Source organism: Culex pipiens, chromosome 1 (genome assembly GCF_016801865.2).
Source record: "Culex pipiens pallens isolate TS chromosome 1, TS_CPP_V2, whole genome shotgun sequence".
Classification (NCBI taxonomy): Eukaryota; Metazoa; Arthropoda; class Insecta; order Diptera; family Culicidae; genus Culex; species Culex pipiens.
In genome coordinates this window covers 57,028,466-57,041,476 of record NC_068937.1, presented here as the reverse complement: position 1 = coordinate 57,041,476, position 13,011 = coordinate 57,028,466, and the positions used below count along the sequence as shown (strand labels likewise).

Genomic DNA, 13,011 nt, shown 5'->3' with positions numbered 1-13,011 from the left:
TGCTTCCCAAATCGCCACCGTTTCACGATTTCGCAAAAACGTAACGCGAGTAAAAGCACTACCCCGGCAAAAGCAGCAAGCACGCAGCACTTCAATATTTACCTTTTTTGATTGAACCGTTGCTGCTCGCGTATTTGGATCGAACTCAAAAGACGGAAGAAGACAGAGGTTTTTTAATTTTGTTTTAAGTTTTTTTATTTACTTATTATATATAACGAAACTGCCATAAGTGCATGCTGTGGTTGTGCCTGCCGCCGCGTCTCGACTCTACGCGGCGATGTTTTATCTGGCAGCAAGGCAAACCGGCCTCGATGACCGTCGGTGCAGCTGCGGCCGTCCGCCCGACCGTTGGCCGTTGCCATCCCCCCTCGCTGCACAGCCTCCCGTCCGTCTGCTGCTCTCGGTCGTCTGCGACTTCGCCCACCCGCCCCCGCGAGCACGCGTCGGCCCGCACTCAGATTATAGTTAGTACTACTCGTTGCTGCTATCTCACTAGACCACTACCTAATAGAAGCGTTCACGCTGACTACATACTATCCACTACTAGTGGGCACGCGCACCCCATCCACGAGTAGCACCACAGAACAGATACGACACCCATACGCCACCGGCCACACTCCTCTCTATAGATGAAGAGTAAGAATATAGCGCCATACGCAAGTCTTTGCAGATGTTTGGCAGTCCGTAACGCATCAGCGCGCGACATCTAACCCCTCACAAACCAAAAACACACCGTAACTATCTCTGAATGCTGTCAGATACGCACTCGCCTCCACTACCATGCGTCCCAACGACTGCTATAAGTACTACCTCTGTCTCTCGCGCTGTACCGTTCGTCGGCGGTGCCAACTACGCGCACTTCCTATAGGGTGTCGCTCACCGGTCCCCTTGAGCTCGAGCTCTGCTCTCATTACGCGCAATCATGGCACGATAGAGATGCGTTCGGCGAGGCTTCAGGCTCAGTTCACACATGGCACACCGCACCTAGCTCCCCTCGAGTACGAGACACTCGCACACCTTGTCGATATTGCACAGAGCTATATTGCACGCGCCACACTCATCCCGACACGGCAGTTCTCCTGGTTCTGGCGCGATCTGCGTTCGCCTCCACTTCCCCTCACCTCGTCACTAGTCCGCTCACTTCGACGCGCATAGCGGAGACACTACTCACGCTGCATGTCATAGTATCATAGCCCGTTTACCCCTGCTCAACACCCACGCGGAGACACGCCAGGCCTTACCGCACACACCACTACCTCTCCGACTTCTCCTCACATCCGCGGCTACTTGAATTGCTCGACCATATAGGACCCCCGCTATCACGCTGATCTATGGCACCAACACGTGTTCACCACCCCTCCAGCACTGATTCGCGCCGCCTACCTCCTCGCAATCTGACGCCCGCCATGAACTCCGAGAGCCTCTCACTCCATCAGCACATGCCCAAGCCGCTATCTAGCGCCATGTTTGATGAAATCACGACCGAAATCGCTGACGGACTCACGCACCTGCGGAAAGAACACAAAATTAAATATTAATTATCGTCATATATGTAATAATAACAAAATCAAAGTTTCAAAAATCGAAAACAAATTTTTAAGATTCAATAATTCAAAAAGTCAAAAATTCATAAGTTCATATAATATCGCTCAGTAGCACCTCTAACTCTGCAACTAAATTCACCATCATACCCAATTCCACATACATTCATGTCTAATTAATTCAATACATACATTCATACATCCTCATAATTCTCAATTCATTAAATACAAAAATTCCTAAATTCATAAATTCATAAAACATCATAAAATTCATTAAAATCATTAACATATATATAAAATCATAACATCATCAAATCATACCAATCATAAAATCATGAAATTCATAAATCATAAAATCATTTAAAATTCATCAAAATCATATAATTCCATAAATTCATCAAACATAAAATTCATAAATTCATAAAATCATTAAATTCAAAAAATTCATAAAATCATATAAATAATTCTAAAATCATAAAATCATAATCAAATCTAACTTCATACATACATACAATCCATAAAATCATAAACTTCCTAAAATCATATAAAATCATAAAATCATAAATCATAAATATCATAAATCATAAATTCATAAATCATAAATTCAATAAAATTCATAAAATCATAAATCATAAAATCATAAAAATCAAAAATCATAAATCATAAAATCATAAAATTATAAATCATAAACTGCATAACATACCTAACATCCTACAATCCAAAAATCCTAAAATCCTAAAATCCATAAACTACATGAAATCCTACATTCCTAAATTATAAATTCCTAAAAATCCTCCATTCCTACATCATCAATTCATCACATCTAACTTTCATCCCATCCTAACTTCATCCCTTCAATACATCCATCAATTCCTTAAATTCATACCTTCATACATTCCTCAATTCCTAAAATCTCACTTCCAAACTTCCATAACATTCCTTAATTCCTTAACTTCATACCATCCTTCAACATTCATAACATCTATACCTTCAACAATTCATAAATTCATCAACTTACATAACATCAACACTATACAAACCTTCCTACATTCACTCCCTTTTCCTACATTCATCAAATACCTCCCATCACACTTATACATTCATAACTTCATCCATTCATAAATTAAACAAATCCTCCATCACCATTCCAATCCCTTCCCCATTCCTACTTCATACACATCAAACAATATAAATTCATAAATACCTCCCATCCAACCTACCTATACCCTTCCCCATTCATAAAATACAACACTCCCTCCCTTCCTCTCCAACAACCCTTCATCCACTCCTCAATTCTACCCTTCCATACCTTCATCAATTCATACCAACCTCACCTACCTACTTCCACCCATCCTCCATTCCATAACCTACAACACTTCATCCCTACCATTCCCTTTACCTACACTAAATACCCACCAACACATTCACATTCATCAAAACCAACCTTCATCCCATATACAATCTCCATTCCACAATACATCCCTTCAAAACATCAATCACTTCCAACATCCATCCAAACCATACACTTCATAAAAACCTACTCATCAATACACACAACTTTGCTTTAACCACATCACCCTACCCCATCTCCCACCCCTCAACATACAACAATTCAAACTTCACACACACCACCTACCCCATAACCCAACCCAATCAACAACACAATCCCAACTACCAAACCCAAACACAACCCACTCCCCAAACCCACCCCAACCCCAAACACCCAACACCCAAAAAACCCAACAACTCCAACTACCAAACCCAAACCCAACAACCCCAACCACTCCAAACAAACCCAACCCACTCCAAAACCTCCTCAAACCCACCAAACAAACTCCCAAACTCAAACACCCCAAACTCCAAACATTCACACCCTACCCCAACACCAACCCAACAACCCAAACCCAAACCCCAACAAAACTCAACAACCAACATACCCCAACAACCCAACCCCACAAACCCCAAACAACAACCAAAAACCAAACAACCCAACCAAACCAACACACATACAAACCCAACAAATCCAAAAACCCACAAATCCAACAATCCAAAAAAACACAAAAATCAACAACCCAACACAACAAAAACCCAAACACCAACAACAACCACCCAATCCAAAACCAAAACCCAAACCAACACCCCAAACACTCCACACCCAAATCCAAACTCCAAACCCAACACAACAACCAAACCACAACCCCACAACCCCAACACCCAACACCCCAAACCCAACCCCCCAACCCCCAACCCCCACAACCCCAACCCCAACCCCAACCCCCCAACCCCCAACCCCAACCCCCAACCCCAACCCCCAACCCCAACCCCCAACCCCCAACCCCCAACCCAACCCCAACACCCCCAACCCCAACCCCCAACCCCCAACACCCAACCCCCCAACCCCCAACCCCCCAACCCCCAACCCCCAATCCCAAACCCACCCAACCCCCCAACCCCCAACCCCAAACACCCAACCCAACCAACACCCCAACCCCAACCCACCCCAACCCCCAACCCCTAACCCCCAACCCCCAACCCCAACCACCCCAACCCCCACACCCAACCCCCAACACCCCAACCCCCAACCCCAACCACCCCCAACCCCCAACCCCCAACCCCAACCCCAACCCCCAACCCCCAACCCCAACCCCCAACCCCCCACACCCCCAACCCCAACCCCCAACCCCCAACCCCCAACCCCCAACCCCCCAACACCCCAACCCCCAACCCCCCACCCCCCCAACACAACATCACCCATCACCAACAACCACATCAACCCTTCACACAAATCCACCTCACCAAATTTCCACACCATCCCCTTCACCATACCCCACTTCCCCAATATCCACCCTACCCCCATTCACCCCATTCCCCCCAATCCCCCCCACCCCCCCTTTACCCATTCCCCCTTCCCCCCCAACCCCCCCATCCCCCTACCCCCTTATATCCTTTACACATCTCCATTCTTCCACTTCTAAAATTCTACAATTCTCACAATTCTAAAATTCTAAAATTCAACCTTCACACATTCCCCACCTTTCACACACCAACACCCTTCCACACAATTCACCACAATCAAACAACCTTCCACCCCCTACCACCCTATCAAACCTTCCACAAATCCCCCCATTCCACCATTCACCACCTTCCCAACCTATTCACCCAATCCACCCCCTTCCCACACACTATCACCCCTACCCCCACCATACACACCACTTCCACACTATCCCCCCACATTCAAACATTCACAATTCAAAATTCCACCAATCACCACATATCAACCATCCACACCTCCACTTCCCCAACATTCAACTACTTCCAATTCACAACTCCACAACATCCAAACATATCACAAATTCACCATTCACCCCTCCCCCCATCCCACACTATCCCCCCCTTCCCCCCAACCACAACCCCACATCCAACTATCACACCCATACACCACCTTCCAAACAATTAAAAAACTTTAAACATTTAAAAATTTAACAATTAAACCATTTAAAATTTCCACATTTAACATTTACAAATTTAACATTTACAAAAATTTAAAAATTTAAAAATTTAAAATTTAAAAATTTAAAAATTTCAACAAATTAACAACCTTTACACAATTCCAAAATTTACAACATTTAAAAAATTTCAAAATTTAACTTTAAACATTCAAAAATTCAAAAAATCCAAAATTCAACAATTCCACAAAATTCAAAAATTCAACCCTACCAAAACATTCAAAAATTCAAAACTTCCCAAACATTCATAACATTCACACAATTCAAACATTCACAATTCAAAAATTTCACACCTTCACCAACTTCCCCCCACACATCCACAACACTTCCCCCTAACAACAACACCAAACCCATTCACCCCAACATCCCCGATCACCAAATCTCCCAAAAATCCCATTCACAACAACACAACCATTCCAAAAAACGTCAAAAATACAAACACTTCCAAAACATCACTACCATTCAACCATTCACAAAAATAAAAAACAACCAATTTCCCCCTAAAACTTCTACAATTCTAAAATTCTTAAAATTCTACATTCTAAATTCTAAAATTCTTAAATTCTAAAATTTACAATTCTAAAATTCTAAAATTCTTAAAATTCTAAAATTCTTAAATTCTAAATTTAATTCAAAATTCTTAACAATTCTTAAAATTCTAAAAATTTAAAATTCTTAATAATCTCTCTCTTTTCCTCATTCCACCCCGATTTCTTGTTGTTCGTTGCGACCGAGGCGCGCACATAAGCTTCCGCATCGTCATTCAAGACATAACTTCTGTCCGCAAGACAGATTTTGCCCAAGAACACTATAGATTTAGCTGTACGCAAGTCCTTGTTGTAGACCCTATTTCCACGCCTGCCCGCCTATATTCAGTAGAACTCTGATCACTTTTACGAATTTTAGACAATTTGTATAGCTCATTTTAGAATTTTTAGAATTTCGTATGGTGTTTTAGCAAAATTATGGCTTTTATTGCAATTCTCTGCCGCCCGCAGTGTCCGCCCTCCCCATGGATAGATGCTTCACAGCTATGTTTTTCTCGATCTCTGCCTACCTTTGTTGTGACCAATTTATTGAGATCATAGTTGAATAACTTGAGCGTATAGAAATATATGTAAGATCTGAGTATCGCCACATAACTATCTCGACTTCGCTGTAGAACTGTAGAATATCTCGACCTATTGTAACTTCCTTTGTAACGAATAAAAATATTTCTTTGAGATATCTGTTATTGCACACTTTACGCCTGATAACATTAACTTCCCCGACCATTTCTTGAATTTGCTTTAGCATTCCTTGTGAACTGTTTTATGAGATATAGTGTCATATGTGCTATCTGCGTGATTCTCCCATACGCTTGTTGCAAAGTTTGTTTGGAATGCCGTGTCTGTGAATCCTCTCTGCCTTGGATTGAAGTGCTTCTGTCAAAATCCTCTAGATGTGCCTTTTTTGATATCACCAACTCGTTTCCGACACGTCCGCCCCCTCCTCCCTCCTCCGACCATTCTTTGAAATCCTCTCCGCGCCGCCCCCCCCAACTTCATATATGAATAACTTATAAGAACCCTCTCTCGTGTGGCTCGATGACTCGTAAAATTCTTTTAAATTTATTTCAATTTTTCGCAAACTCGCTTCTGTCTCTAAACGCCTGTTTTGAAGACCTTGATTGAAACTCTCTTAAACATCGTGTTTTCTCACTTTTAAAAAATATGTGAGATATCAACTCCTTTTTCAAATCTTTTAACTTTTAAATTTTTAAAAGTGTGTTCTAGTTCAACATTCCTCTGCTTAAGAACTTTCTATAGACATAAGTGTTGATAAATTTTTAAATTCGTATTTAAATTATGTTCACATTTTTAAATTTTTTAAATCTTTTAAATTTTTGATATTTGTTAATGAGAATTACGCTTTTGGAACGATATTCTCCGATGCCAGAAACTGATGCTATAGGCCTATCTCTTCGCCCTCGAGATCAAATCTCTGTTCCCTGCACACCAAATCCTTCCTTTGCACACTTCTTAGATACCCCATCCCCCCCCCCCCTACCCTAAACTTTGAAATGATGTCCTTCACCGATCCCCACCCCCAAAGAGTTTTGAATGGCTTGAATTCCATTTGAAACCCTTTTTTGCACCAAGCATTTGATTCACCTCTTTCCTTGCCCATCATCTTTTGCCTCGACCACCGCTTTTGCCCCCCCCCCCCCCCCCCCCCACCCCCTCCCCTCCCCTCCTTTCGCGACAACAATTTTCTATATATGTAGAGTGTGTGTCACACCCTGCCCCAACCTACCGCTTACACTGGTTAGAGTCTCTTTCCCGCGCTACACCCCGCTCGTTTGCCCACACCATTTTTGAATTTCCCTTGACCTTCTCCTCCTCGATTTTTGCCAAGTTGTGATTGCCTACTTCTGAGTCTTCGCCATTCCACCGATTTTGGGCAACTTTGTTCCTGCACCTGATAGTGACAATATCCTAGCCCTTGTGCTAAAAGAGACTCGAACCGTCATATTAGAACTATTGTGTACAGACTATGCCTGATTGCCCTGACCTCGTATCGCACTCTTGTGCCCTTGACATTCCTTTGCCTACCTCTTTCTCGCAGACTTTTTGATTTTTTGAACTTTCTCCCTGATCAGTTTCTTCGAATTTGCGTGAACTATCTTTTGACATGTCCCTCCCAGGCCCCCAACATGGCTAGACACCTTCTGTCGAATAGCGTTAGCACTCTCGATTCACGCTTCGCTGCCTTGAGGTGAAAGTGATTAGTGAATTCTGACGACATTTCCATAGAGAATATGTGTTCTCAGTCTCTCATTTATTACTTACTTAGTAATCATTGATGTTCGCATTTTTAGAATCCTGATAAGAGATCCTTGTTAAATTTTTGAACTTTAAAAAATTATCTCTGGACAGTATGTTAGCCAGATAACTTCTCTTGCCAGACTTATCTTTAACCGTGAAGTTCTCGACCCCACGCTTTTAGAGAATAATCTTGCGTATTCTCGGCCGTTTGAGATTGATACCTAAAGTTGTTCCTTATCTCTGATCGAAGATCTTTAATGTAATTAAAAGAACAAATCGGATCTTGTAGGCGTGAGTGTATAAGCAGTATTTGAAGAACTCTTCCTCTGATGTTATCCTCTGTTATTATGAACCCTTTTCTGCAATGTTCTCTTGATAGACTTCTATTGACTTTCTAGCAACCCTATCCTTGAACACCTATCCCGACTGGCCCCCCAACCCACAAGATAATTTTTGGAATTTCCCTTGACATAGATATCTGCCCCAACACAATGATTATTTGTGATCATATAATACATCCCGCCTTGTCATACCCGCATATTGTTTGTAAGACTACTTCTATGCAGACTATTATATATTCTAACCTTAGTAAGCCCCGCCGCCCCCCATTTACTCCGTATTTCATGGACCCCCCACTTTTTCGAATCCGCCTCAATGTTGACTTTCTCTGCCAAATAAAACGACACTCTGTTTGCTCTATTGTCTTGCTACTCACCTTGAGCTAGCCCTCCATCGCGCGAAAGTCGTCTTGTTACAGCACCCACATTGTTATTTCGACAGATTATGTTCTTAGACAATACTGCGCGACACACTTTTTGCTAGCGAGTATAAATAGTAACAAATATTATTTGCCAATTATAAAGAAATATTTAAACTCCATCTAAGAGAGAATCCCCCCCTCGCTCTGAGAACCCTCTGACCTCTGCAACATCCCAAGTTGTCGCACGTGAAATATCTTTTGATAACCCCCCTTATGTGTTTCACATCCCACCAGACCAAGTGCGCCGTAGGAAATGCGCATTTGAATTTTGTAGACCCATCCTCCCTTTGCGTCAAGTTTCTAGTGACCAATTTGTTCCGAACATATAATTGCCCCACAATCCTTGTTCCGAATGTTGTGTTCTCTGAACCGTCATGAAGTTCTTTTGAACTAGTATGTAGTGTTGTCGCAGAGATTTTTGAATTTTAGAATTGATTAGAATTTATTGAATTTTTGAGGTTTTTCGCGAACTTCTCTTGCCTGCTCAGCGCCTTTCCCCCCCTTCCGCTCCTTCTCTCCGCACGCGGTAGAGAGATTTTCGCCCCGCCCCTTCTATTGAAATCTTATCTCGACCTAGTCAAGTGTTTACCCCTAGAGAATCAGTTTTGAATTTTTGATTTAGAATTTTTGCAATAACTTTCTTGACATCCTGGAGATGAAATTTCTTGCCACACTTCTGTGTCTCTGAATTTTGGAATTCTCTGCACCAAACGTGCTCTGCGCAATATCTTTCCGCACATCTTTTGTCGCTATCATTGTGAATCTTTCCTTGAACTCTCGTGGCACACCTTTTTGAATCTCTTTGGATTATCGCTATGTAGTGTCTTGCATTCCTTGAAGTTCTTTGCAATCTTTTTTGACATTCGCCGGCGAACAATTTTTTCTCTCTCTCTTCTCCCTCAGCAGATAACTTTTTACGAACCCACTGTTACGCAACTTTCCGTGATCGACCATTGAGACGACTGACTCCCCATCTTGTCTCGCTAATTTTTGAACTCCAGATTTGATCCATAGAGTTGCCCGATTTTAGAACGTAGTCCCCCTCCCTCGCCACATCTCTTCGCTCGTACACCCGTCCCGTCTTGATCATCTTCTTGCCTTCTTTGTACATAGTCATCTGCGCCCTTCGCCTTCGGACATTTGCTCTGTCATAAAATGTATCTCCTGCAAAACAAGTAACGACCTCTCTTACTTAGTGACAGTGCCATTGCTGCCAAAATATTTTGAAAACTTGACGTCTATCTCCGAATAACCTTCGTATCCCGACACTTTGTCTGATAGCAAATTCCCTGCTCCACCTTTACGCTCCCGTACTCTCGCTAGGAATCTGTCTACCAGCCAAGAGAGAGAGTGTGCCAGAGATTCGCGCTTCTTCCCCCCTGACAGAGCCATCCTGAACTTCGTGATCGCTCACTTCTCTTGAATATACCTTTGATCATCCATGTAGCTCCGAACTTTCGCTGCCATAGCCACTTATCCCTTGCCGCACGCCCTGTTGCCCATCTCAGCTACATAACCACCACCCTGCCTTGACCCATCTGCACAGTGTGATAGATCCATCCTTCGCCTGAAAACATTCTGTCTCCTCGCCAACCCCATGCTTCCGTCCGTGCAGGACTGTATATAGATGATGATTCTCTATGCCAATGCACCTCCTAGTCCCGACACACGCCTTAATTTATTATCCAAGGCCCACCACATGTCTTCCAGAGCCCAGTCCCCCCAACCAGAGTCCCTCCCTCAAGAGAAATAATATACTGAGTGTGCGCATAGATTTGAAATAGCGTTTCAGAGTACAACCCCCCACCCAAGTTCCCTCTTGACCACCCCACCCATCTCTGTCGTCCACCCCCCCATGAACCCTCCTTGCCTCGACCCTCTCGCCTCCCTTCGCCCACAACCATATACTGCCCTCTTTGTTTGCATTTTTCGAAGAGCCTTTTGCTCTTTTGAATTTGTTCTCGAATGTGTTTGAGAATTACTCGAATGCTGATGTAAGACCACTCACATTTGTTTGAGTTTTATCGACCATTCTATGCGCCAGACGCCCCCACTATATTTTAATTGAAATCCTAACTAATGCAACGTGTCCCCGCTACCTAATGAAACGCTCTTCTACGACCACCACACCCTAACCCAACCCTTTATGAATGTATATGTCAAGAGTACAGATTTCTACTCGCCAGAGCATTTATGATTTATCGAATCCTGAGCTCAACATCGCCACCCCATCAAGTATTTATGAATTTATGAATTTATGAATTTATGAATTTATGAATTTATGAATTTATGAATTTATGAATTTTATGAATTTATGAATTTATGAATTTATGAATTTATGAATTTATGAATTTATGAATTTATGAATTTATGAATTTATGAATTTATGAATTTATGAATTTATGAATTTATGAATTTATGAATTTATGAATTTATGAATTTATGAATTTTGGAATTTTTGAATTTTTAAATTTTTGAATTTTAGAATTTTTAAATTTTTGAATTTTTGAATTTATGAATTTATGAATTTATGAATTTATGAATTTATGAATTTATGAATTTATGAATTTATGAATTTATGAATTTATGAATTTATGAATTTATGAATTTATGAATTTATGAATTTATGAATTTATGAATTTATGAATTTATGAATTTATGAATTTATGAATTTATGAATTTATGAATTTATGAATTTATGAATTTATGAATTTATGAATTTATGAATTTATGAATTTATGAATTTATGATTTATGAATTTATGAATTTATGAATTTATGAATTTATGAATTTATGAATTTATGAATTTATGAATTTATGAATTTATGAATTTATGAATTTATGAATTTATGAATTTATGAATTTATGAATTTATGAATTTATGAATTTATGAATTTATGAATTTATGAATTTATGAATTTATGAATTTATGAATTTATGAATTTTATGAATTTATGAATTTATGAATTTATGAATTTATGAATTTATGAATTTATGAATTTATGAATTTATGAATTTATGAATTTATGAATTTATGAATTTATGAATTTATGAATTTATGAATTTATGAATTTATGAATTTATGAATTTATGAATTTATGAATTTATGAATTTATGAATTTATGAATTTATGAATTTATGAATTTATGAATTTATGAATTTATGAATTTATGAATTTATGAATTTATGAATTTATGAATTTATGAATTTATGAATTTATGAATTTATGAATTTATGAATTTATGAATTTATGAATTTATGAATTTATGAATTTATGAATTTATGAATTTATGAATTTATGAATTTATGAATTTATGAATTTATGAATTTATGAATTTATGAATTTATGAATTTATGAATTTATTAATTAATGAATTTATGAATTTTTGAATTTTTGAATTTATGAATTTATGAATTTTTGAATTTTTGAATTTATGAATTTATGAATTTATGAATTTATGAATTTATTAATTAATGAATTTATGAATTTTTGAATTTTTGAATTTATAAATTTATGAACTTATGAATTTTTGACTTTTTGAATTTTTGAATCTTTAAATTTTTTTCGAGTTTTGAACCTTTGATTTTTTTTTATTATTACGATATTATGACGATAATTAAAATTTAATTTTGTGTTCTTTTCCGCAGTCTATGCCTCACGATTGCATCGTGATTTCAGCAAACATCCTATACTGCTGGCGGAGTTTCTGCTCGCCAGCAGAGCGTCCAAAGCGGGGACTCGTTCCAGGCGGACGGTTTCCTAGTGCTCAAGTCAATCCTCGAGGTGAAGTTCGGATTTGGAATGGTGCCTTCGTTTCCCTCGAGTGTCATGAACCTGAGTCGGCACTATGACCCCTTTCCCGAAGGCACGAAGGGGAAAAGAGCAACAACCTCCAGAACCAGGAGAACTTCCGGCGGTACGCGAATTCGCTCAAGGGAAGTGCCAGCTCGCTGTGCGGTGCCATGGAACTGAGCCTGAAGCCTGCGCCGGAAATCAACCAGATCGCCGGAACAAGCGGTCTCAGCAGCACCTATATCCGTGTGGCTCCGCCGCCTACGTCACCGAGTACGAGAAAGATCTGGACAAGGCGTAGGCTGTCAACCGGAACTCGCATACTCTGCTGCGCAAAACGCAAAACGCCGACATCATCAGCATCAAAAGCATCCGCGGCGCGATCACGGTGCCAGCCACAAAGACTTTGGCAAGTGGAGCATCAACGGGTGTACGGCGGCCACGTCTCCTGCTACTGCTAGCACCGGAACTCACATCACGGGGAGCAACGTGCCAACGGCGGCGACGGCCCAGCTGCACCACGGTCATCGAGGCCGGTTTGCTCTGCCAGATAAAACATCGCCTCGTTCGAACCGTCGCCACAACCACAGCATTCACTTATGCA

General features: G+C 40.6%; 1 protein-coding gene and 1 pseudogene across 1 annotated transcript in view; both read left to right on the top strand.

The window, feature by feature from the left end:
* LOC120429003 (60S ribosomal protein L10-like) overlaps positions 1 to 12,401 on the top strand; it is a 16,387-nt pseudogene extending 3,986 nt beyond the window's left edge.
* The window catches only part of LOC120426464 (monocarboxylate transporter 12-like), a 362,289-nt gene that overhangs the window by 7,419 nt on the left and 341,859 nt on the right, over positions 1 to 13,011 (top strand). The gene's annotated exons all lie outside the window — the stretch shown is intronic.